We start from the raw sequence: 27,561 nt of genomic DNA, 5'->3' as shown, positions 1-27,561 counted from the left end.
TATTAAAATAATTGGTGGCAGTGGCCACAGGGTCCCCCTTCTCCCCCCCCCCCGTCATTGGTGGCAGCAGGCAGTTCCGATTGAGTCCCAGCGTAATTGCCGGGCTTTGATAGGTTACCATAGCAGCCAGGACGCTACTGAAGTCCTGGCTGCCATGGTTAGTTAATCACTCAGTAGCATTTACTTACCTGCGGGGCTCTTCTCCTTCTGAGAACTCACAGGTCTATGTGGCACATTGCTGAAGGCATATGCGACGCATAGGCCTGTGAGTTCTCAGAAGGAGGAGAGCCCCGCAGGTAAGTAAATGCTGCTGAGTGAAACTGCCTGCTGCCACGAATGACGCGAGGGGGGGGGGGAGTGGGACCCTGTGGCCACTGCTGGGGGGAGGGGGACCTTATGGCCACTGCCACCAATGATTTTAATACTGGGGGGGGAGAGGGGGGCACTGGCCACCTGAGGGGTTAATTGCGCAGATCAAAGCGCCCTGGCGGTATATTCTAACTTCAAGCGTCCCCGTCACCATGGGAACGCCTGGTGGTTAGAATATACCATCGGATCTGAGTTAGATCGTGAAAACTCAGATCCGATGGTATATTCTAACCACCAGGCGTTCCCATGGTGACAGGGACGCTTGTCAGGGAGGAGTATGCCGAAGGGCAATAACTGTACTAATTGGAGGGGGGAAAAAAGAATATTCTAATAAACGAATATATGTGATATAGTGCTATATATTAGTTTTTTAGAATATTTGTCATTTTTTACCATCTAAACTGTTAATTCCTCCCTGCTTTTCTGCGGCGGGCCAATGAGTCATTGGCCCACAAGCATTTAAAGCTGGAAGGAATCATGTGTTCAGATGGAGAAAATGCCGAATATTCGATATAACGAATATATAGCACTATATTCGCAATATTCGCAAATTATCGAAGTTGCGATATTCACGTTTAATATTTGCTATGCCAATATTCGCGCTTAACACTAAGATCCAGAACCAAGCTCATCGCATACTGAGCACAATGGGCCCCCCTGAATATAACAGTGCCACACACAGTGCCCCCCATTAATCAGTGTCCATATAGATCAGTGCCAGATAATGTGCTCCCAATTACAGTATGCAGTTGAACAGGAAGACTCAGGAAAACTCTGCTCGAAAACTCTAGGTGGTCACGTGAGTCTAACAGAGACGGTGGTGTCAGCGGTGCGACAGAGAGGTAAGTACTGAGGAACCCATCTTGCCTACACAGGTCAGAAATCTGCTGGATTTTCAGAAAAGCTCAGAGAACCCCTTTAGTGTAAATCAACACCCATGTAATAAATGATTATCAGAACCAGGCTTGTCTAGGGTTTTCTATTCCTTTTATTACAGAACGTCTGCACTGTGGTCTCTTCCAGGAAAATGAAAGTAGAATTGAAGCTACTAAGGTGATTCCGCAGGCGGAGGTCACTGGGATAATGCTGAAGACATTGCTCTAGTAGACTCCACGGAACTCTTCTTTCCTATAAGACAGAAGACACATAAACCCATTCCTCTCTGCTGGTTCTGGCACATCAGTCTGACCGTGTAGGCTGACACTTACCATCATGCCTCTTCTATGTACATCAGACCTAACACATAGATATTGAGGTCTATCTGAATAAGAAATGCAGGTTATTACCGGTTTTGTGTCACTGGGTCGATGGAAATGCGTGTAAAGTCCATTTTCTGTTTCTTGTAGGCCATGAACTGCAGGGCTCCATCTGATGTTCCCAGCAGGCCTGGTACAAACCCTACAGATATAAGACATGAAGGTTACTGATGGTAAAGCCTGACATCTATGATGATTGTAGGACATTATAGAGACACTGATTACCTTGTGCAGGAATTACTTCCTGCCCATACATTGTAGTAAGAGCATGGAACATGTCCTTGTATCATGAAGGGTTAACACCAGCATTGTACTGAAGAACAAGACGAGTAAAAAAGGGTTAAGGCATCTGCATGAAAGAAATGATGCAAGAAATGAGGCACACTCACCCTGTATGTATGGCGCTCGGTCTGAATACACAATGCAGGGGGTGCTGCGCTCTAGTGAATATAGCAGCCCACGCAGGGGTCAAGTCCTGAGAAAAAGAGTGTGGGAAATTACCCAAGATCCACTGCCACCCAAACCCCCCCCCCCCCCCCAAAAAAAAAAAAAAAAAAAAAGTATATATATATATATATATATATTTAATAGAAAATTCAGTGCAACATAAAACATTAACAAAAACAGGAATTTGCGCTATATGTCTGTTCAGAGATAATTTGTCTCTTTCATATTATAAGCTCCCCTTATATATAATTTACTTACAGTTCTAAAGACTCAGGGGTGCTGGCTGGCTTGACCTCAGGGGTGTGGCTGGATTGGCCTCAGGGGTGCTGACAGGCTTGGCCTCAGGGGTGCTGACAGGCTTGGCCTCAGGGGTGCTGACAGGCTTGGCCTCAGGGGTTCTGGCTGGCTTGGCCTCAGGGGTGCTGACAGGCTTGGCCTCAGGGGTTCTGGCTGGCTTGGCCTCAGGGGTGCTGGCAGGCTTGGCCTCAGGGGTGCTGGCAGGCTTGGCCTCAGGGGTGCTGGCAGGCTTGCCTGGGCAGAAGGAGTGTGGTAGAATGTGAGGCCTTTTTTCTCCAAGCTGCTCCGGAAAAAAAATATTTTTCATTACACCTCAGGTCAGACCACCAATCAGACCCCTAATGTTAATCAGACCTCAGCTAACAGCCCCAATAAGATCCCCAATGTTAATAAGACCCCAATAAGACCTCAGATCACACCTCAGCTCAGACCCCAATATGAATGACCCCCAATAAGACCTCAGATAAGAGCCCCATGTGCCATAGCAGCCCCCAGTAGCCTCATAGCAGCCCCTAGTATCCTCATAGCAGCCCCCAGTAGCCTTTCCATCAGCCCCCCGTGCCTCTCACCAGCCCCCAGTGCCTCTCCATCAGGCCTCAGTGCCTCTCCATCAGCCCCCAGTGCCTCTCCATCAGCCCCCAGTGCCTCTCACCAGCTCCCAGTGCCGCTCCATCAGCCCCCAGTGCTTCTCCATCATCCCCCAGTGCCTCTCACCAGCCCCCAGTGCCTCTCCATCGTCCCCCAGTGCCTCTAACCAGCACCCAGTGCCTCTCCATTAGGCCCCAGTGCCTCTCTCCAGCCCCCAGTGCCTCTCCATTAGCCCCCAGTGCCTCTCCATCAGCTCCCAGTGCCTCTCACCAGCGAACCCCAGTGCCTCTCCATCAGTCCCCAGTCAGTGCATTGGTGGGCAGTGCACCCTCCCCGGTATTAAAATCATTGGTGGGCAGTGCGCCCCCCCGGCATTAAAATCATTGGTGGGCATTGCACTCTCCCCAGTATTAAAATCATTTGTGGGCACTGTGCCCCCCCCCCCCCCCGGTATTAAAATATTAAAATCATTGGTGGGCAGTGCACCCTCCCCGGTATTAAAATTATTGGTGGGCAGTGCACCCTCCCCCCCCTCCCCGGTATTAAAATCATTGGTGGGCAGTGCGCCCCCCCATCATTGGTGGCAGCGGCAGTTCCGATCGGAGTCCCAGCAGTGTAATGCTGGGGCTCCAATCGGTTACCATGGCAGCCAGGACGCTACTAAAGTCCTGTCTGGCTGCCATGGTCAGTCAGCAACATTATACTTACATGCGCTGTGGCCGCCCGGTGCTCCTTCTTCTTGTAACTCACAGGTCTGTGCGGCGCATTGCTTATGCTTATAGCAATGCGCCACACAGACCTGTGAGTTACAAGAAGAAGGAGCAACTCTTTCATATTATAAGCTCCCCTTATATATAATTTACTTACAGTTCTGAAGACTCAGGGGTGCTGGCAAGCTTGGCCTCAGGGGTGCTGGCTGGCTTGACCTCAGGGGTGCTGGCTGGTTTGGCCTCAGGGGTGCTGACAGGCTTGGCCTCAGGGGTGCTGGCTAGCTTTGCCTCAGGGGTGCTGACAGGCTTGGCCTCAGGGGTGCTGACAGGCTTGGCCTCAGGGGTGCTGGCTGGCTTGGCCTCAGGGGTGCTGGCTGGCTTGGCCTCAGGGGTGCTGGCTGGCTTGGCCTCAGGGGTGCTGGCAGGCTTGGCCTCAGGGGTGCTGGCATGCTTGGCCCCAGGGGTGCTGGCAGGCTTGGCCTCAGTGGTGCTGGCAGGCTTGGCCTCAGGGGTGCTGGCAGGCTTGGCCTCAGGGGTGCTGGCAGGCCCGGGCAGAAGGAGTGTGGGAAACTGTAAGGCCTTTTTTCTTCAAGCTGCTCCGGAAAAAAAATATTTTTCATTACACCTCAGGTCAGACCACCAATCAGACCCCTAATGTTAATCAGACCTCAGCTAACAGCCCCAATAAGATTCCCAATGTTAATAAGACCCCAATAAGACCTCAGCTCACCTCAGCTCAGACCCCAATATGAATGACCCCCAATCAGACCTCAGATAAGAGCCCCATGTGCCATAGCAGCCCCCAGTAGCCTCATAGCAGCCCCCAGTAGCCTTAAAGCAGCCCTGTATCCTCATAGCAGCCCCCAGTAGCCTCTCCAACCGCGTTCCTGCTGTGAAAAGAGTGCAGGAACGCCGTTCCCACGCGTTCCCGCAGGACTCAAGCTCTGAAACCACGTTATGGATCACAGAGGCTACGCTCCCCACAGTCTACAATGGAGAGGCAGCAGGCAATGAAAAGGCGGCTATTCCAGGTTATGGGGAGTACCTCCTCCATGATCCAGTGACCATGGGGCATGGCTCGTAAATGCCATAGGTGGGATTCCGCACCATAAATGTATATGACGGAAATACCCCTTTAAGCTCTATTCCATTATTTTACTGGGATTCTTATAGTAATAGCACTACAAAATGTATGACTAGAGTACAATGGAGGGAAAGCAGGCTGACAATCAATGTGACCACTTTTATAGCACCCAGCAAGGTTGTCACCCCAGGTTTTCATGCACTGATGCAACCCACCCCATCTGGTACTGCTGAATAACTAAATGAGTTTACCTTTAGAAGCCTTGGAAAGATGAGTATCATCTACTGTAGGAACAGCAATGGCCGCCAAATTAATCAGCAGAGCAGATTTATATCTAATGACAGGTCACCACATCTTCAGTCCAGTCCTGTCTTGGGGTGGGAGTTGGGTGACAGAAGCCCCTGCCTTTCTCCAATCAGATGAGAATATAAACATATCAGTGTTTTCATGTAATGTTCACTTACAAGAAGTAAAGCCCCCACCTCACAGATTTGGGGTGAGCCCCTAAGTCTCTGCCTTAATTTACTAACAGGAGCAGAGATCTTGAAAATGGTGAGGAACTTCCCTACAAAGCTATTTGAAAGCTACATATGGTATAAATCAATTGTTAGGGGTACTACAACCCCCAGCTTGCCCAGCATACATGTACATAAACATTACATAGAGGCAGTAATGGATCATATAAGCCCTGTGGTTGTACCTGTAAAGCAGATCTTGACCAGGTCCTGCGGGTGTAGTAACACGGTACAGATGTAGTCCCTGCTGAGGCCGGCCATCAGGTTCTCGTACTGGCCATTTCTGAAGAGCTGTCTCACTATTGTGACCGGGGAGGAGGTGGGCAGTGCTGGCTCAACGGCTGGTCCGAATGAGGTGGCCATGTGGATGTCCTGATGTTGGCACTGTACACATATTACATCTAGGGCACGAGTGGGCTTGAAATGCAGCCCTGGCACACAGATACCACAGTGCAACACAACATTCTTGCCCATCGGTGCCGGACAAACACCACATTACAGTACAGAATATTTCCCCAAACACCACAGTGCAGCAACAATGTACTCCCTCCAGACCCTCCCCTATTTCCCAAAGCTTTTTCCCCCTCCCCTACTGGGGGAAATGATGAGATGGGGGAACTGATGGAAATAGGGAAAACTAATGGCATGGAGGGAATTGATGGGACTGGGGGGAACTGATGGCACTGGGGTCAGATGGCATGGGGGAATTGATAGCACTGGGGACAGATGGTATGGGGGGACTGATAACATAGGGGGGCTGGTGGCACTAGGAACTTATTGCATGGGGAGACTGATGGCATGGTGGACTGATGAGAATATTTTATTATGAAACAAATCGATAGCTGCAGCGCTACCCCCTTTCAACCCCTCCACCACTGGCTGAAGCATTTCCCACCCCTCCCCCATTGGCTGAAGTATTTCCCCCTTCCCACCCCTCCCCCATTGGCAGAAATATTTCCCCCTTCCCCATTGGCCAAAGTATTTCCCCCTTCCCACCCCTTCCCCATTGGCCAAAGTATTTCCCCCTTCCCACCCCTTCCCCATTGGCCAAAGTATTTCCCCCTTTCCACACCTCCCCCATTTGCCGAAGTATTTCCCCCTTCCCACCCCTCCCTCATTGGCTGAAGCATTTCCCCCTTCCCACCCCTCCCTCATTGGCTGAAGCATTTCCAACTTTCCACATCTCCCCCATTGGCCGAAGCATTTTCCCCTTCCCACCCCTCCCTCATTGGCCATTTCCCTGTTCCCACTGGCATCTGACTTTTTACCTTCCCACTCCTTTCCTACTGACATAAGAATTTACCCCCTTCTCACTGACATCAGAACTGTCCCCCTCACACCCCTCCCACACTGACAGCAGCACTGTCCTTCTTCCCACTTCTCCACCGCTGACAGCAACACTTTCCTCCTTCCCACCCCTTTCCCGCTGACAGAGGCATTTCCTACATCTTACGTCTCCCCCACTAACAGCAACATTCTTCTCCAAAGTACCCCTCCCCACTGTCAGCAGGACTCTTCCCATTTCCCCCCTTCCTAAACTAGCAGAGATGATGGAGGTGAAAGGGAGATTGTCAGGTCCTTCAGTTCTTGAGGCCATGGAAACTGCAATGGTTTTGTCACCTTTACCATGGTAGGCGGCCCCTTGACTGACCAGCCCACTGGGAATCTGTCACGTGGGGGAAATTACAAGTCCAAGCTGCGTTACTGGCCTAAGTCTCTGCCTGCCAGCAAAAATGGTGCTGCCATTACCTATGTGAACTATGGTCAGGAAGCAAATATATTCTGAGTAAATCAGAGTAAATATGCATGTAGTATGCAGACCGTTCAATTCCAGTCTAGGGATAGAAGAACCCACCATAGTTCTGTCCATTATGGTTAAGGTGTGCAGAAATCCCAGTATATGAGGCACTGAAAGGGATCTACCCAGAGGTGAGGCCGGGAGAGAGGCAGACTGTCCTGCAGTCATTTACAGTAAGGTACCAAATCGGCAGGCAGGAGAGTAGTCAAAAACAGTCCGGGTCAGGGCAGGCAGCAAGCAATCGTAGTCCAAAAACAGGCCGCGGTCAGGGCAGGCAGCAAACAATCATAGTCTAAAAAAACAGGCCGAGGTCAGGGCAGGCAGCAAACAATCGTTGTCCAAAAACAGGCCGAGGTCGGGGCAGGCAGCAAACAATCACAGTCCAAAAACAGTCCGGGGTCAGGGCAGGCGGCAGTAAAAACACAGTCTATTAGTCAAGCCAAGGTCAAAACCGAAAAGTCAATCCGAAAAGCAGCTGTGCGCTAAGATGGTACTCACGCTCTGCAGGGGACTCCACCACTACCTTTTTTTGCGGCAGAAGGAGATTTTTCCATGGTATTCCCGGTAGTGGAAGATGACATCACGGGTAAAGGTGTACCTGAGATATTCTCCCTCATGCGTCACATAGGAGTCCCGCACGTCCACCAATGGTCTGGTCAGCATGGCTATCATGTTCTTCCGAGACGCATAACTGACAGGGAGCCATTGTGGGAAGTTATTCAGCGGTCTCGCAGTGACCTTAATACGCGGTGGTAAGGCGGCAGGCACACTGCGGACTCTAGATGTTTCTGCTGCTCCTCTCGGGGATGGTGTTTTCCCGGCAGATGGTCTACTGGCAATGAGGGATAGGTCTGCTCCTCACCTGGTGTTATGGTGGGCTGTGGTACCCGATGTTCGTCTATCTCTACTTCTGCCGCACAGGTGTTATCGGCAGGTGGTGGTGCCGGAGGTAGTGGGGGTCCTCCCTGCAGTCGAAGGTATCGGCCAGGTTCCTCCTGTCTAGGTATATCAAACAGTGTTTTAAAATCTGGCACGATACCTTCTAATCCAGCTGTAAGATGGTTATAGCCAGGTCTTCTTGGCTTCCGGCTGTACGGGGGCCTCCGGGCAGGATGGAGATGTCTCCGGGGCTGGAGTTTTCCTCCAGCCCCCGTAGCAGCCATTTGGCTGCCTCTCCCACAACACACCTAGAAAAAGTGTGAGGGGTGGGGGGGGCAGACAAACAAAAAAAAAAAAACGGAAAAAAATATAAATAAAGGGAAATAAGCAAATCGCTCGCTCTGCACAACTCTCAACAGCTCCTCTCTCCACGAACCTCAACTCACTCTGACCGTTCTGACAGTTGGAGGTCTCCAGGGCAACGCGTCTGTGATGTCATGCTCGGCAACGGGAGCTAATGCATGGAAACGGTGGTGTTGCCCATGGCAACCAAAGCCATCCTAGCTGTGTAGGCTAGAAAATAGTAATCTGTATGGATTGTTATGGAGCATAGTGTAGATTTTCAGAAACAGTGAACCTAATGTAGGAGGGCATGCTGGGATCTGTAGTGCATGTGAGCTGTGCTGTTGACAGTTGTAATGTAAAATAACGGTGGTTTTCTTCCAGTGAGGGGGATGGGAGAGAAGTGCTGGTCTTGTCCTTAATATGGCCACAGAACCAGCACTACTTCCAGCTGTGACTCGGGCGCTGTCAGTGAGGAGGAGGCAGAGTACTGCTCCTCCATGCTGTCCCCTCCTCCTCTGAGATCCGCAGGACAGGCACACCATTTGCCAGTACTGCCTCTTGTTTTCTATTGGCTGCAGCCTCCTATGACACGTGCTGCCAGGCAGCCAATGACAGGGATCCTGGACTAGATGTTGGGCACACCCCCTGTGTATTAGTCACAGGGCAGGCCCCGCCCACCAGCACCGAGCTTGTCTGGAGCAGGCGGCTGCTTGTGAATACAACCCGAGCTCTGCAGTCTGCACTGACAGGGAAGGAGGGCAGAGGGACCCGGTGTCTGACTGTTCTCTGCCCCCTGGAGCTGCTGGGACAGGGAGTAATGGCCCCTTCTTCTCCACACTGCCTGCCAGGCCTGCTGTTCCTCTGCTGCTCCAACAGGTTACATACTATGTAATGTAGTGGTACAGGTGACAGCAGGGGGAAGGGAGGAGTAGTGACAGCATGGGGATGGGAGGAGTAGTGGTACAGGTGACATCAGGGGGTTGGGAGGAGTAGTGGTACAGGTGACAGTAGCAGGATGGGAGTAGTAGTGGTACAGGTGACAGCAGGGGGATGGGAGGAGGAGTGACAGCATGGGGATGGGAGGAGTAGTGGTACAGGTGACATCAAGAGGATGGGAGGAATAGTGACAGAAGGGGGATGGGAGGAGTAGTGGTACAGGTGACATCAGGGGGATGGGAGTAACAGTGATACAGGTGACAGTAGCAGGATGGGAGTAGTAGTGGTACAGGTAACAGCAGGGGGATGGGAGGAGGAGTGACAGCAAGGGGATGGGAGGAGTAGTGGTACAGGTGACAGCAGGGGGATGGGAGTAACAGTGATACAGATGACAGCAGGGGGATGGGAGGAGTAGTGGTACAGGTGACAGCAGGGGGATGGGAGTAACAGTGATACAGGTGACAGCAGGGGGATGGGAGGAGTAGTGACAGCAGGAGGATGGGAGGAGTAGTGACAGCAGGGGGATGGGAGAAGTAGTGGTACAGGTGACAGCAGGAGGATAAGAGAAGTAGTGGTACAGGTGACAGCAAGGGGATGGGAGGAGTAGTGGTACAGGTGACAGCAGGGGGATGGGAGGAGTAGTGATACAGGTGACAGCAGGGGGATGGGAGGAGTAGTGATACAGGTAACATCAGGGGGATGGGAGTAGTAGTGATACAGGTGACAGTAGCAGGATGGGAGTAGTAGTGGTACAGGTGACAGCAGGGGGATGGGAGGAGGAGTGACAGCAGGGGGATGGGAGGAGTAATGGTACAGGTGACAGCAGGGGATGGGAGGAGTAGTGGTACAGGTGACAGAAGAGAGATGGGAGGAGTAGTGGTACAGGTGACAGAAGGGGGATGGGAGTAGTAGTGATACAGGTGACAGTAGAAGGATGGGAGTAGTAGTGGTAAAGGTGACAGCAGGGGGGTGGGAGGAGTAGTGGTACAGGTGACAGCAGGGGGATGGGAGGAGTAGTGGTACAGGTGACAGCAGGGGGATGGGAGTAGTAGTGGTACAGGTGACAGCAGGGGGATGGGAGGAGGAGTGACAGGTGACAGCAGGGTGATGGGAGGAGTAGTGGTACAGGTGACAGCATGGGATGGGTGGAGCAGTAACAGCAGAGGGATGGGAGGTGTAGTGACACAGGTGACAGCATGGGATGGGTGGAGCAGTAACAGCAGAGGGATGGGAGGAGTAGTGACACAGGTGACAGCAGGGAGATGGGAGGAGTAGTGACACAGGTGACAGCAGGGAGATGGGAGGAGTAGTGGTACAGGTGACATCAGGGGGATGGGGGGAGGAGTAGTAATACAGGTGACATCAGGGGGATGGGAGTAGTAGTGGTACAGGTGACATCAGGAGTAGTGGTACAAGTGACAGCAGGGGGATGGGAGTAGTAGTGGTACAGGAGACAGCAGAGGGAAGGGAGGAGTAGTGACAGCAGGGGGATGGGAGGAGTAGTGGTACAGGTGACAGAAGGGGGATGGGAGTAGTAGTGATACAGGTGACAGTAGAAGGATGGGAGTAGTAGTGGTATAGGTGACAGCAGGGGAGTGGGAGGAGTAGTGGTACAGGTGACAGCAGGGGGATGGGAGGAGTAGTGGTACAAGTGACAGCGGGGGATGGGAGTAGTAGTGGTACAGGTGACAGCAGGGGGGTGGGAGGAGTAGTGGTACAGGTGACAGCAGGGGGATGGGGGGAGTAGTGGTACAGGTGACAGCAGGGGGATGGGAGGAGTAGTGGTACAGGTGACAGCAGGGTGATGGGAGGAGTAGTGGTACAGGTGACAACATGGGATGGGTAGAGCAGTAACAGCAGAGGGATGGGAGGAGTAGTGACACGGTTGACAGCATGGGGATGGGAGTAGTAGTGACACAGGTGACAGCAGAGGAATGGTAGGAGTAGTGACAGCAGAGGGATGGGAGTAGTAGTGGTACAGGTGACAGCAGGGGGATGGGAGGAGTAGTGCTATGGATGATGGGAGTAGTAGTGGCACAGATGATGGGAGCAGTAGTGGTACAGGTGACAGCAGGGGGATGGGAGTAGTTGTTACACAGGTGACAGCAAAGGGATGGGAGTAGTAGTAATACAGGTGACAGCAGAGGGATGGGAGTAGTAGTGGTACAGGTGACAGCAGGGGGATGGGAGGAATAGTGATATGGATGATGGAATGGGAGTAGTAGTGATACAGGTGACAGCAGGGGTATGGGAGTAGTAGTGACACAGGTGACAGAAGACGGATGGGAGTAGTAGTGACACAGGTGACAGCATAGGAATGGGAGGAGTAGTGGTGCATGGGATGGGAGTAGTAGTGGTACAGGTAACAGCAAAGGATGGTAATAGTAGTGGTACAGGTGACAGCAGAGGGATAGGCGGAGTAGTGGTATCGGTGAATACAGGGGGATAGGAGAAGTCGTGATATGGATGATGGGAGTAGTACTGGTAAGGGTGACAGCAAAAGGATGGGAGTGGTAGTGACACAGGTGACAGCAGAGGAATGGGAGGAGTAGTGACAGCAGGGGCATGGGAGTAGTAGTGGTACAGGTGACAGCAGGGGGGTGGGAGTAGTAGCGACAGGTGACAGCAGAGGGATGGGAGTAGTAGTGACACAGGTGACAGCAAAGGGATGGATGTAGTAGTGACATCGGTTACAGAATGGGATGGGAGCAGGGGAGCACCCAGGAATTTTGTCTAGGGGGGGTCCGAAAGGCAAAAAAAGTGGCATGTGTAGTGCGCTGTGCTAATTAAATTTTTCAAAGCCCCCTTTATATTTCAAACTGCAGGGACGGGGGTGTAGCATGTTGCGCTGATTCTTTTACTTGGCGATTCTAAAAGCTCTGCAGGAAAAGAACAATGCGGCGTGCGAAGCTGACATTATATAGTTGCGTATAAGAATTAAAGTGGGGCACTCACTAAAAGTATAGGGATCTTAAATTTATTAGGACAACAATACAATAGAAGTACAATAAGCGCAATAAAATATCAATATTGCAATAAAATATCAATATTACAATAAAAGGAAAGTAAATAAATATGGTACTATCGATGATAGGCAATAAAATATAACAACAATAGAATGTAATAAAAAAGGATTAAATACAATACTATTTAAATGAATAAATTGATAAAGATCCCGGTGGATATGATTAAAATGTTGAGTTCATATATCAACCATAGAGACATTCACTGGTTGAATCCTGAAAAATAATTCCATGTATGGTAATCCGCTCCGACAGCCAGTCTTTGAGTAATTCTCTCAAGCAAGAAAGATCAGAGTCCCAAGCGTATGCAGCTAAAGAATTATATTAGATATCAGTTTAGCTGCTAATACGCACAGCGGCGTCCCGCTGTAGTGACGCGATCGCTTATGAGTGGGGTATACAAGTGCTTACCCGAGGCTTCTGGATAACAATTCCTCGACACGGTGTGTTGGTATACAGCTCCGGTCTCAAGGATTGATGTCTTGTTTCAAATTTGGCGCCAGTTGGAGAGTTTGTTGCACGCGGTTTGGATTACCTGCGTGGTGCAACACCGATAATTCCGGTAATTACTCTGGCCCACAAGTGATAACTTCCAGGCTTCTCGGACTTGCAGACCCACTTTCTCCTGGTGGGGGGGAGGATACCAGACGCGTTTCGGGGATTTACAAAGCAGACCCCTTCCTCAGTGGTTAACGACCCCCTGTTCGTATTCCGTCTTTATAGAGCATGAGAGACAGGGAAGAACTGGTTCGGAATCCGGATTTTAAGGATTAGGATCAATTAGAACTGTCTGTTACTTTATATTCGGCATATCGTCAGCCATATTGTTCACATAATCAGGTAAGTAATGTTAATTCGTCATATGAGTAGGGAACATCAAAATGAAAGTAAAAATGTTAGTGTAAATCCATATATACATATAAACGATTACGGGATCTCCATCTATAAAAACCTCCATATCTTATTAAAGTGCACACTATAGCGGTTTCTCTAAAATCACATCAAATAAAATAAATATCATTCTAGCAAATGAATCCATGCGATTCTATTGCGTCTTTGTATACAACTAGGTGTTCTATGGGAAAAAAAAGTGGTCTTTTCAATATGTATTAATTAATTAGATACATACACTACTGATGTGGTTACAGGGGAAAGCGATATCTAAACATAATCATTTCAGATCCCAAACATTACATTGTGGTTGCATATAATCTCTATAATAATAAAATTCTCATAGAGAGCACATGAAGGAAATCGTCCAGAAAACCATACGGAATGTCTATATAGAGACAGAAAAATTATTATAAGCAGTCTCCATATATACAGAGCTGTCATATAAAGTTCCAATACTCATTTGGCAATCTCATCATATAAAAAGAGCACCAATAATCGCACATATTTTTATGCGTCTATGGTGCGTTTTTTAATAATGTGGTATTATTTTTATTTTTTAAAAAGAATTTTTGTGAGATTCCTCAGAGTAAGTCCCTTGTTTTTCGCCAATATGCCTTTACACTCAAAACTACTTTCAAAACGGTTTATGAGGATGTATTGGATGGGGACCAACTGTAGAGGAGGAACAGCATGACTTCAAATATCGTGCTGTTGGTCATCGACAGATGGCACCCATCCTATAAGGAACCAAATAATTCGAAATCAGCATTTAAGCCTGACGGTTGTAATGTGTTTAGCTCAAAAATTTGTTTGGTTTCTAAACGTGACATTTTTTCCACGTGATTACCGTATTTTTCGCCGTATAAGACGCACCGGCGTATAAGACGCACCTAGGTTTTTGGGGAGGAAAATAAGAAAAAAAATATTTTGAACTAATTGTGGTCTGTGGGTGATGCACTGTTATGGGGATCTGTGGATGACGCACTGTTATGGGGGATCTGTGGATGACACTTATAGGGGATCCTCTCTGGATGGCGCTGTTATGAGGATCTGTGTATGACAGTTATGGGGGGGATCTGTGGATGACACATATATAGCATCTTATGCTATGTGTCATCCACAGATCCCCTCCATAAGTGTGGGGGTCGCATTTGCTTTTATAATGGGGGTGGGGGTCGCATCTGCATTTATAATGACAGCGGGGCCCGTGCAGTGACTGTATTCTACTACACGGGCCCCGCTTACTGTACAATCATATCCCTAATACCGTAGTTAATTGTTGTGTGCACTGCATGTAAAAGCATAATGAGCGATGATGAGCGCTATTACTTACAATTAGAAGCGCTTGCCGTTCGGAGCAGGGAGGAGGGAGGAGGCAGGAGGCAGGCCGGGAGGACGGGCGCTGGCAGTGTGAGTCATCCGTCATGCGCCCACGCCGCCTGCTTCATTCATGAAGCAGGCGGCGCAGGCGCGTGACGTATGACTCACACTGCCAGCGCCCGTCCTCCCGGCCTGCCTCCTGCCTCCTCCCTCCTCCCTGCTCCGAACGGCAAGCGCTTCTAATTGTAAGTAATAGCGCTCATCATCGCTCATTATGCTTTTACATGCAGTGCACACAACAATTAACTACGGTATTAGGGATATGATTGTACAGTAAGCGGGGCCCGTGTAGTAGAATACAGTCACTGCACGGGCCCCGCTGTCATTATAAATGCAGATGCCGCCCCCAGCCCCTCCTCCCTCACAGCTGATATACCCGCCGCACGGCATCGCGGCGGGTGTATCATTGAAAACTAAGCAAAATCGGCTACATTCGCCGTATAAGACGCACTGCTATTTCCCCCCCACTTTTGGGGGGGAAAAAGTGCGTCTTATACGGCGAAAAATACGGTACCTCCTCTCCAGTCTTTATGTACCTTATCAATTGCTGAGAATGTTATACAAGAAGGATCCCCTTCACATTTTAGTGCGACATTCCCTTGTATTCAAATTATATAGTTGCGGCCTATCTCTACACATCATACAGAGAGAGGGGGGGTCTGTCCTGGCTGCACTGCCTGCTTCACATCATACAATAGACAGCAGGCTACAGCCAGGAAGCTCCTCCGCTCTCCTCCCTCCCCAGATCCTGCTCAAGGCCTGTGGTTCCCCCCACCATCTGCCTGCTGCCCCCTTTGGCTGTCCTCACCCAGCTCTGAATCCTCCTTCTGCAAATGGCAGGGGAGGAGCCGGAGCATCTCCTCTCCTACATAGCGCCCCCTACCTCTTACATCCAGTGATCTCACCTTTGTTGTAGACGTTCTCTTTCCTCATCTTCTCCATTCAGACCAGACCGCCATGATGATTTCTCAGCCATCTCCCGTCTCTGCAGAGATTAACAAACAGACATTAGTTTCCCACATTTCCATCATCTTCACATCTTCTGAACACCCTTTCCTGCCACCCCCAATACTGTGCCCGCTGTGCCCCCAATACTATACTGCTGAAACAGTCCCCCTGGAAATACTACTACCACACAGATAGTGCCCCAATACTGTGCCCGCTGTGCCTCCAATACTATACTGCAGAAACAGTCCCCCTGGAAATACTACTACCACACAGATAGTGCCCCAATACTGTGCCCGCTGTGCCCCCAATACTATACTGCAGAAACAGTCCCCCTGGAAATACTGCTACCACACAGATAGTACCCCAATACTGTGACCGCTGTGCCCCCAATACTATACTGCAGAAACAGTCCCCCTGGAAATACTGCTACCACACAGATAGTGCCCCCTTCAACAATTATTGGCACACAGTGCTCTAAAAAAATAACTGCGCCCAGACACTAATAGTATAAAGATAATGTCCCCCAAAAACTATTGTACCCCCGCTTAGTACCCACTGTTGAGCTAATGTCCCCATAATGTATGCCAGTATAAAATACCCCTATATAGTGCCCCAGTAAATGCCCTCATAGTGCTCCTCTCCCCTTCCCCATACTGTCGCCCATAATATGCCAGTAAAAAATGCCCCTTCTAAGTGCCACCATATGCCCCAATAGTGCTCCTTTCCCCCATAGTTCCTACCATAATGTGCCAGTAAAAAAATGCCCCCTTAGTGCCACCAGATGCAATAATGCCCCCATAATGTGCCAATAAGAATAAAGGCCCCTTTACAGCCCCCACTTCCCCTTAGTGCCCCCAAATAATGCCCCTATAGTGCCACCAGATGCCCCATAGTGCCATTCTCCCCTATAGTGCCCCCCATATTGTGTAAAAAAAAAAAGCCCCTTTAGAGCCCCCATAGTGCTCCTCTCCCCCATGGTGCCCCCCAAATAATGCCCCCATAGTGCCGATCTCCCCTTTAGTGCCCCCCATAGTGCCGTTCTCCCCTTTACTGCCCCCCATAGTGCCGTTCTCCCCTTTACTGCCCCCATAGTGCCGTTCTCCCCTTTACTGCTCCCCATAGTGCCGTTCTCCCCTTTACTGCCCCCCATAGTGCCGTTCACCCCTTTACTGCCCCCCATAGTGCCGTTCTCCCCTTTACTGCCCCCATAGTGCCGTTCTCCCCTTTAGTGCCCCCATAGTGCAGTTCTCCCCTTTAGTGCCCCCATAGTGCAGTTCTCCCCTTTAGTGCCCCCATAGTGCAGTTCTCCCATTTTTTAGTGCCCCCATAGTGCAGTTCTCCCCTTTAGTGCCCCCATAGTGCAGTTCTCCCCTTTAGTGCCCCCATAGTGCAGTTCAGCCCTTTTTTAGTGCCCCCATAGTGCAGTTCTCCCCTTTAGTGCCCCCATAGTGCAGTTCTCCCCTTTAGTGCCCCCATAGTGCAGTGCTCCCCTTTAGTGCCCCCATAGTGCAGTTCTCCCCTTTAGTGCCCCCATAGTGCCAGCTCCCCCCCTCAAAAAAAAAAAATAATAATACATTGATACTCACCAGCAGCGATGCGATGCAGCCTCTTCCGGCCCGTGTCCCTGCTGTGTGCTGCCCGGCTCAGGCGGCGCGATGATGACGTCATCGCGCTGCCAGAGCCGGCCTCTGATAGGCTGCAGGCATTAGTGCCTGCGGCCTATCAGAAGAACAGGGGAGGGACACACCTCTCCCTCCCCTGCCGCAGCACAGATATGGAAATGAGCACTTCCACAATGGAAGCGCTCAACTCCTACTGCCCCCCCAAACGCCCCACCTCCGCCGCAGCCGCAATTACATCCAGGGCCGCGCCGCCTGTGGTGATCGGCGGTGCGGCCCTGAAGGATTAAAAATTTTTTGCCTGGTTGTTCTAGGGGGGGTCCAGACCCGCTGGACCCCCCCTGTAGGTGCGCCACTGGATGGGAGTAGTAATTACTTATGATGGGATGGGAGTAGTAGTGACTCAGATGACAGTGAAACAGTAATACTGGCACAGGTGACGGCAGAGGAATAGAAGTAGTAGTGACTCAGAAGGTAGGATGGGAGTAGTAGTGGCATAGGTGACTGCAGAGGGATGGAATAATAGTGGCACAGGTGAAAGCAGAGAAATGGTAGTAGTAGTCACATAGGTGATAGGAAAGGAGTATTAGTGTCACAGGTGATAGGATAGTATCAGTAGTGGCATAAGTGATAGCAGAGTGATGGGAGAAGTAGTTGTACAGGTGACAAGAATAGGAGTAGTAGTGACTATCTGGATAAAAGTAGTAGTGACGTGACAGCAGAGAGATGGGAGTAGTAGTGACACAGGTGACAGGAAGGGAGTAATGGTGGCACCAGTGACAACAGAGGGATGGGAGAAGTAGTGACAGTGATGGGTTTAGAGTAGTAGTGACACTTTTGATGGATACGAGTAGTAGTGGTAAAGATGATAGGATGAGGTTAGTAGTGGCATAGGTGACAGCAGAGAGATGGGAGTAGTAGTGACACAGGTGACAGTGACAGGATGGGAGTATTAGTGACACCAGTGACAACAGAGGGATGGGAGTAGTGACAGTGATGAGTTGGGAGTAGTAGTGGCACAGGTGACAGTAAAGGGATGGGAGTAGTAGTGACACAGGTGACAGCAGAGGGATGGGAGTAGTAGTGACAGGTGACAGTGATGAGTTGGGAGTAGTAGTGGCACAGGTGATAGTAAAGGGATGGGAGTAGTAGTGACACAGGTGACAGCAGAGGGATAGGAGTAGTAGTGACACAGTTGACAGCAGAGGGATGAGAGTAGTAGTGACACAGATGACAGTGAGAGGATGAGAGTAGTAGTGCCACTGGTGATAACAGAGGTATGGAAGTGGTAGTGACAGGGGACAATGATTGGTTGGTAGTAGTAGTAGTGGCAGGTGACAACAGAGAAATGGGAGTAGCACTGACACAGGTGATAGGATGGGAATATTAGTGGCACAGGAAACAGCAGAATGATGGGAGTAGTGATGGGAAAGGATTAGTAATGGCAGGGGTGATAGAAATGGGATGGGAGTAGTAGTGACACAGCTGACAGCAGAGAGATGGGAGTGATAGTGACTCAGGTGATGGGATAGGAGTAGTAGTGGCACAGCTGGTAGCAGGGGGGCAGTACTGGGGGAGGCAGATAGAATATTCATTGTGAAATAGTAGCACGCACTTCTCTCCTTGTTCATTAGATTAGTTGTTTTATGTTCCAGCTTTATTTTCCTACTTATGTTGATGGTTTATTTTACATAATTTACATATTTTACATGTACGGCGCAGGGTGGGTCTTGGCGCCTTGTGACTTGTTCACGTCTTGAAAGCTATGTTCGGGGCTGTGTTGCAGATTCTGTTAAAAAGACCGGACAAAAAAGACTTACATGCAGGAAAGACAAGATCCCAGACGGAAACTGAACGGACTCTATCATAGTCAGTGAAGTCTGTTCGGCTCCGTTATGTGCCCGGCACCTCTGTTAGTTTCGTTGTTCTGCTCACCTAACGGAGGAGAATGACAGAAATAAATAGCCGTGGTGTGAACGTGCCCTAAGAGGTTGGTATTCATGCAGGGGAACCATCACTAGTATCAGGGCCGGCCTTAGGTGTTCAGGCGCCCTGTGCGAGCTAACCTTGTGGCCCCCTCCTCAAAAAAAATAAAAAATAATGTGGGGCACAGTGTAGGCTATATGTGTATAACAAACATATTTCACATGAAAACTTACAGTTACTTGGCCCTTGGGGATCTCGGACGCCACTTCCACACTTTGGCCGGGGGCTCGGTGGAGCTGATGAGGTGTTTTATACTAATGAGAAAGATTTCATAATAAGGATTTGGAGAAGGGGCAGAGGGAGAGCAGAGCAGGGAGAGGCTGGTGCTGCTACTAGGGGGTCATACCATGGGGAAGTAATAAAGCCCACCATAATGTCCCCCCCAGTAGTAATAATTCTCCTTATAATGTGACAGTGCAAAAAATACCCCCTTGTAATGCCCCCATTTGAGCTAATGTCCTCATAGTGCCCCCATAATGTGCAAGTATAAAATACCCCTTCTTAGTGCCCCCCGTAGATGACCCCATAGTACTCCTCTCCCCCCTACCCCATAGTACCCACCATGTGTCCCAGTATAAAATTGTACTGTACAGAGAGCCCATATAAAATACCCTTTCATTGTGGCCTCAATAGATACCCCTATAGTGCCCCCAATCATGTGCCAGTATTAACACCCCCCCGTGCCAGTAATAATAGCCCCCTATGCCAGTAATAGCAGCCCCCCTGTGCCAGTAATAACAGCCCCCAGTAATAACAGCCCCTAGTAATAACAGCCCCTCTGTGCCAGTAATAACAGCCCCCGCCAGTAATAACAGCCCCCCCTTTGACAGTAATAACAGCCCCCAGTAATAACAGCCCCCCCTTTGCCAGTAATAACAGCCTCCCCTTTGCCAGTAATACCAGCCCCCGCCAGTAATAACAGCCCCCCTTTGCCAGTAATAACAAACAGCCCCCCCTTTGCCAGTAATAACAGCCCCCGCCAGTAAAAGTATTGTACATAATAAATAAAAACATACTTACCTCCATGTCAGTGATGCGATGCAGGCCTCTTCTGGCCTGTGTCCCACGCTGTATGGCTCAGGCGGCGCGATAACGTCATTGCGCCGGCCTCTGATAGGCTGCCGGCATAGTGCCTGCAGCCTATCAGAGGAAGGGAAAGGGACACGCCTCTCCCACCCCTACCGCAGCACAGGCAGGCATCTGTATCGCTGTCCTGAGGACGGCGATACAGATGACTGGAGATGAGCGCTTCCACAATGGAAGCGCTCATCTCCCTGTGCCCAGCCGCCGCCATTACACTGCGAGCTGTCGGCACAGCCCGCACACCCCAAAGGCCGGCCCTGTCTAGTATAAATAACATGTCTCCCCTCCGTACAGCCCCCTCCAACATATAATCCCATGTAAATAACTTATCCCCTCTTGTCAACTTCTCCAACATACTGTACAGTCCCACGTAAATAACATCTCTCCAAACCTGTCAGCTTCTCCAACATACAGTACAGTCCCAAGTAAATAACATCACTGTGCTTTCTCCAGCCCCTCCAACATACATTACCATGTAAATAACATCTATCCAGTCCTGTCAGCTACTCCAACATACAGTCCCATGTAAATAAGTGCCCCCTCCCTCTATCCCCTCCAACATACAGTCCCATGTAAATAACCTCTCTCTTCAGCTTCTCCAACATACAGTCACAGTCCCATGTAAATAACATTGCTGCCCCCCTCCAGCATAGGGTTAATAAGCCCCTGGGGGGTCTGGAGTGAATGCACAGCAAGTTATTATAACCAAGTGATAACGTTTAGTCCAATATGGTGTATCTTAGTTGTACTTTATCACTTGGCTATAATAGCCCCCCAGGGGCTTAGAGATGCCAGACAGTTCCGCTTCCCAAAATTAAAAAGTAACTACAGTTTTATGAAACTTTTGGGACATATCAAAAGTGTCGATGGTGGGGCTGCAGCTATAGACTATTTTTGCAATCGAGTAGTCTATCGATTAATTCAATAATTAATTGAGTACTCTAATAACAAAAAACAAATTAAAAGAGTGTTTTCCTTTATAAAAACTCATCAGCCCCCCCTGTGACATCAGCTGCCCCCCCCCTAAAATCAGGTTCCCCCATGCCACCCGCTTCCACCCAGTGCCATCAGCCGCCCCCCAGTGCCAACAGCTGCCCCTCCAGTGCCATTAGATGCCCCCTAGTGCCATCAGGCTCCCCCTCATTGCCATCAGCTTGCCCCCAGTGCCAGGAGATTGCCCCCCAGTGTCATCAGTTTCCTCCCAGTGCCACCAGCTGCCCCCTCAGTGCCACCAGGTTCCCCCCAGTGCCACCATCTTGCCCCCCAGTGCCATCCGGTTCAGCCCAGTGCCAACAGCTTAACCCTCAGTGCCATCAACTGCTGCGGCAAATTTGAGTGGCAGGGGGGAATGTGTGTAGGGGGGAAGGGTAAGTGCGATGCTGAATCCTTTCCCCAGGTGCAGGGAAGTCTAGCTACACCTCTGGACAAGGACTGACTAAATAGGAAGTCCAAGGGTGAAGCTAATTAGGCATTCCAGGCAAGGCTATCAATGAGCAAGAAACAGAATCAGGAGGGGCACTGTCCAAAATTGTGAGTTTCTGGGTTCAAATCCTGAAGGAGTCTCTCCTTTAATATATTATGAGTAAAGTGCCTCCTGACCCGCGGATGAGCAAGACATGAAGGGTTTGTGGCAGTAATAACAAAACTTTGCCAACAAAGGAAATCACCCCAGGTAGAGGTTCAAAGTGTAGCAATTGTCTGGTGAGATATTAAAGGGCTTCTGTCACCCCACTAAACCTTTTTTTTTTTGTTTACTTATAATCCCTGCACTGCGATTTATGCCTACATAATCTACCGTATTTTTCGCCCCATAAGACGCACTTTTTCTTCCCCCAAAATGGGGGAGAAATGCCCCTGCGTCTTATGGGGGCGAATGCGTGCAGTTTTACATCGCTGGCAGCGATGTATCAGTGAGCGGGGACTCGGGGAGGGACTGGGGGGAGGGTCTGGGGGCTGGCAATAGCGGCGGGGCGGTGCAGTCAGTGTAGTATAGCACCGCCCCGCCGCTCCAGTATACTAAGATAAGATGTAATTTTCAAATAATAGTTATTAAACTTGCCCCCTTAGTCCTATTACTAACTTACATCCTAATCGCCGCAGTAGAATTCAGGCCGGGCGGGCGGGCGGCAGCGTAACTCTTGTCACGTGCCTGCGCCGCCTACTTTATGAATGAAGCAGGCGGCGCAGGCAAGTGACGTCAGTAAGAGACGCGCCGGCCGCCCGTCCTGCCTGCCTGCACTACAGCAGCGATTCGGATGTAAGGTAGAATAGGACTGAGGGGGCATGTTTAATAAATATAAATTGAATATAACATCTTATTTTAGTATACTGGCGGCGGGGGCGATCTGTGGATGGCACAGTTATGGGCTGGGGGGGGGGGTCTGTGGATGGCACTGTTATGGGCTGGGGGGGGGGGTCTGTGGATGGCACATATATAACAGTGCCACCCACAGATCTCCCCCCAGCCCATAACAGTGCCATCCACAGACTCCCCCCCCCCCTGTAACAATGCCATCCACAGATCCCCCTGTAATAGTGCAAGCCACATATGCCCCCCATAACAGTGTCCGTCATCCACAGATCCCCCCATAACAGTGTCCGTCATCCACAGATCCCCCCCATAACAGTGTCCGTCATCCACAGATCCCCCATAACAGTGTCCGTCATCCACAGATCCCCCATAACAGTGTCCGTCATCCACAGATCCCCCCATAACAGTGTCCGTCATCCACAGATCCCCCCATAACAGTGTCCGTCATCCACAGATCCCCCATAACAGTGTCCGTCATCCACAGATCCCCCACATAACAGTGTCCGTCATCCACAGATCCCCCATAACAGTGTCCGTCATCCACAGATCCTCCACATAACAGTGTCCGTCATCCACAGATCCCCCACATAACAGTGTCCGTCATCCACAGATCCCCCATAACAGTGTCCGTCATCCACAGATCCTCCACATAACAGTGTCAGTCATCCACAGATCCCCCACATAAGTGTCAGTCATCCACAGATCCCCCAGTAATGGTGCCATCCAGAGACCACCATTCGTTCCAAACACACAGCACACCTTTTGGTTCAAATTTTTTTTTTCTTATTTTCCTCCCCAAAAACCTAGGTGCGTCTTATGGGCCGGTGCGTCTTATAGGGCGAAAAATACGGTAATTCATCATTTTGGTCCAGTAGATTTTGTTTAAAACGTGTGTTCTCTGCTGGCCCTGCCTGTTTGCATTCAAAATCTGGCGCCTGCGCCGTGGACGTACCTGTCTTCAATCGGCGCAGGCGCACTGTAGGCATAAATCGCACTGTAGGGATTATAAGTAAACAAAAAAAAAAAGGTTTAGTGGGGTGACAGAAGCCCTTTAAGTCCTGTCATCACACATTTTTGTGTCTTGGAAGTCCACTGCAAAAGGGTTTGTGTACTGTATTTTATGCAATGTGTCAGTTTCTAGGCAGTAACTAGGTGTGGCTGGCTCTACCCTACTTCTTCCGGAAGCTACTGGCAGTCAGAGAATATGGCAGAGAGCCAGAGAGTGAGAAGTGTGGGACAGCCTCAACAGTATGGACCAGGGAATATCTGCCCTGGAAGACAAGAGCATTTAACAAAGTGTATATATATATATATACAGAGATTTAGAGGGAACTTTTCCTTGGCCTACTAAATCTTAATAACATAACAAAAACAAAGACAGGTGCACTCTGCGGTCTTACTAACCCTCATACTGGTGTAAAATTGAGAATTAGCCAACATATCCTGCTTGGAGGACATGTCTGAGCCCGAGCACCGCGCCAAGGTTTCTCAAGTAGCTCAGGATGTCCATTGTGGTACTTGTGGTCCGCTGCAGGCATCCTCCATTGTATGCATTTTTGCTGGGGCTTGCCATTAGCAACGGGCCACAAGTGCAGGTTCTGCATTCAGAGATTATCTCTTTCTATGTGTTGCCAGCGTCCGTGAATCCAGTTATCCTTGTTCTTCCCTGTCTGCGACTGCACACACAAGTTTTGGACTGGCACTCCGGTCAGATTCTGCGTTGGGGATCATCCTGTCAACCCACCTGCTTATCAGAGGTCAGACCTGCTTCGTCACTAGTACCTGAAGACCTGCCTGGACTTTCGCAGCCGTATACCCGTCAGGTGAACGCCATAAAAAATAAAAACTGTGTCAAAATAGCCATTTTTTTCACCTTGGCTCACAAAAAGTGTAATACCAAGTGATGAAAAAGTCTTATGTACCCCAAAATGGTACCAATCAAACAGTCATCTTATCCCACAAAAAATGAGCCCCTACCTAAGACAATCACCCAAAAAATAGGGCTCTCAGAAATTAGCAACACAAAAACAAGATTTTATTCTGTTCAAAAATAATTTCACTGTGAAAAAATTTAACATAAATAAGTCTTACGTACCCCAAAATGATACCAATCAAACTGTCACCTCATCCCGCAAAAAATGAGCCCCCACATAAGAAAATCACTTAAAAAATAAAAACCAATGGCACCCATAAACCTTATCCATCAAAATCTGTGCCACAAAGGCCATCCATCCGGTCTAACACATGTCAGATTTGCAAAAATCGGCCTTGGATTTAAGGTGAAAAGTTTCCCGCTACTGAAAGGGTTAAATGCCCAGTATGTGTAAATGAAGACATGTAAATGCCCCAACTATAAACACGGCACTGGCACACATTAGAACCTATCAACTCAACAGCGATGGCCCGTTAATTACTTAGTGACCACCAATACGCTTTTTTACAGCGGTCACTAAGGGGCTTTTTCACAGTGGTCCAGTCTAAGAGCTGCACAGATCTCTCATACAACGGGCTCTCCCATGAGAATCACACTACTGACAGGGAAGAAAAATGAAAAATCCTCCTGGACCCAAAGGGTTAAAAAATACATCTATTTTTTTTATTCCAATTTCTGATATAAAAAATATAAAAAAAATAAACATTACAAGTAGTTATTGCAATCTGAAAATGTCTGAAATATTAAATATCACATCATTTATCTTACGTGGTGAACACTGTACAAAATATTCCACTTTCATAACTGTCGTTGTTTGGTCACCTCATCTCACCCCAAAAAATACACTAGAATGATCAAAAAATTCTATGTACCAATAAAACTAGAGCTCAGCTACCAAAAAAAAAAAAAAAACCCTCATAAAAAACAGACCTCACAAAGCTCCAGTTTATGGTGTCACAAAGCAATTTTTTGAAACGTTTATATTTTTATAAAAGTAATAAGATGTAACACAATCTATGACATGTGGTGTGCCATAATAGTGTTGAGCTGAATAATAAGGTCATAATTCTTACTGCATAGTGAACGCCATAAGAACAAAGCCCAAAAAAACATGGAGGAATTGAGTATTTTCTTCCTTCATTCCACAAATCATAGAATAAAATTAACTGGGCACTCTCAGGATATCTGAACCAATTGAAATGTTATTAGCATATATAACAATAGCACTGAGCAACAGTATATATTGGCGGTAATAGTAGACACTAAATATCTATATATATAAAAACACACAACATGCAGTAATATCATATAAAACAACCGGAAAATAGAGATCTAAAAATGTAATGAAATTTGAGGAATAAAATTGGAATACTCGATAGTAAAATGTTCGTATAAATATTCAACCAAATATTTGTATGGAAAAGTCGGATACTGGTAGCAATAAACGGTGTCCTCTAATATTGTCCAATTCGATTTGATCACAGGGGTATCCAAAACTACAGTCCCAATACCCGGTCCACTGAACCAACTTTAATCGGCGTCCCGCTTATCACATCCACCAGCAGCGTCCCACTGGACTAAGAGTCATATGAATAAAGGTGCTGGATAAAATCGCTGGATAAAATCAAATGGTCTTACCGTCTCCCTTGATAGTTCAACGAAGGTAATAATGTGGTCCTCTGAGTCTGTAGACCGATAGTTTGTCAATAGATTTACATGAGGAGGGTAATGTGATACCCCGAAATGCGTTCTAGCCTAGACAGGACCCCAGAAACTTGGACCACTTGGAAATCTGGAGAATCGACTGGATATCCGTTAAGAAGGAATCGTCTGTCACACAATGGCTCACTTGGAATACAATCTGTAAGGCCTGAGTCCATGTGGAAGGCCTGAATACATGTGCCAAACAATTGCCAGTGTGTAAATCTATTGACGAACTATCGGTCTACAGACTTAGAGGATCGTATTATTACCTTCGTTGAACTATCAAGGGAGATGGCAAGACCGTTTGATTTTATCCAGCGATTTTATCCAGCACCTTTATTCATATGACTCTTAGTCCAGTGGGACGCTGCTGGTGGATGTGATAAGCGGGACGCCGCTTAAAGTTGGTTCAGTGGACCGCGTATTGGGACTGTAGTTTTGGATACCCCTGTGATCAAATCGAATTGGACAATATTAGAGGACACCGTTTATTGCTACCAGTATCCGACTTTTCCATACAAATATTTGGCTGAATATTTATGCGAACATTTTACTAGCGAGTATTCCAATTTTATTCCTCAAATTTCATTACATTTTTAGATCTCTATTTTCCGGTTGTTTTATATGATATTACTGCATGTTGTGTGTTTTTATATATATAGATATTTAGTGTCTATTATTACCGCCAATATATACTGTTGCTCAGTGCTATTGTTATATATGCTAATAAAATTTCAATTGGTTCAGATATCCTGAGAGTGCCCAGTTAATTTTATTCTATTTTTATTGCCTCTGGGAGTGGACAGGGTGAGTCCACCCGACTGAGTGCACCTCTTGGGGCCGTAGTTACTCTTGTGCGTTACATTTATCTTTCTTATTCCACAAATCATGTTTAAAAAGTTTCACTATAATTTATATGGGACATTAAATGCTGTCATTAAAAAGTATAACTGATCACACAAAAAAATAAAAAATATATGATTGTCGACAGAAAAATACAAAAGTTATGTGTCTTCGAAGGAGGAAAGGACATATTGACAACTGGCTTCAGTGGGATACGGTTAATCTCCAATTTAGTTTTGAGTGAATCGAAGTTAATGACGTGGACTTTGATCCAAATTTCAGGAAAAATTAGAAATTTGCCACAAAGTCAAATTTCCTCATGCTTTGTGGTAACGAATAAATTTTTCCAGAAATGGTGGTAAAAAAAAAAATAACATACTCACCTTATCCATTTGAGGAAGAAGAGGCTGTTGCGGCCATCTTGATCTAAGAAGCTGCGCTAAATCACGCATGCGGTGATGTGTGACGTCATCATGTCAGCGAGCTAGCTGACGTCACCGCGCCTGGCAAGCATGATGATGTCATCATGTCGCTGCATGCGAGATTTCGTGTGGTTTCTATCCAGTTGGCCACAATGGCCTCTGCTCGAACAAATGGATGAGGTGAGTATAGT

The sequence above is a fragment of the Bufo gargarizans genome, chromosome 2 (assembly GCF_014858855.1).
Source record: "Bufo gargarizans isolate SCDJY-AF-19 chromosome 2, ASM1485885v1, whole genome shotgun sequence".
NCBI classification, from domain to species: Eukaryota; Metazoa; Chordata; class Amphibia; order Anura; family Bufonidae; genus Bufo; species Bufo gargarizans.
This window is presented reverse-complemented; position numbering follows the sequence as displayed.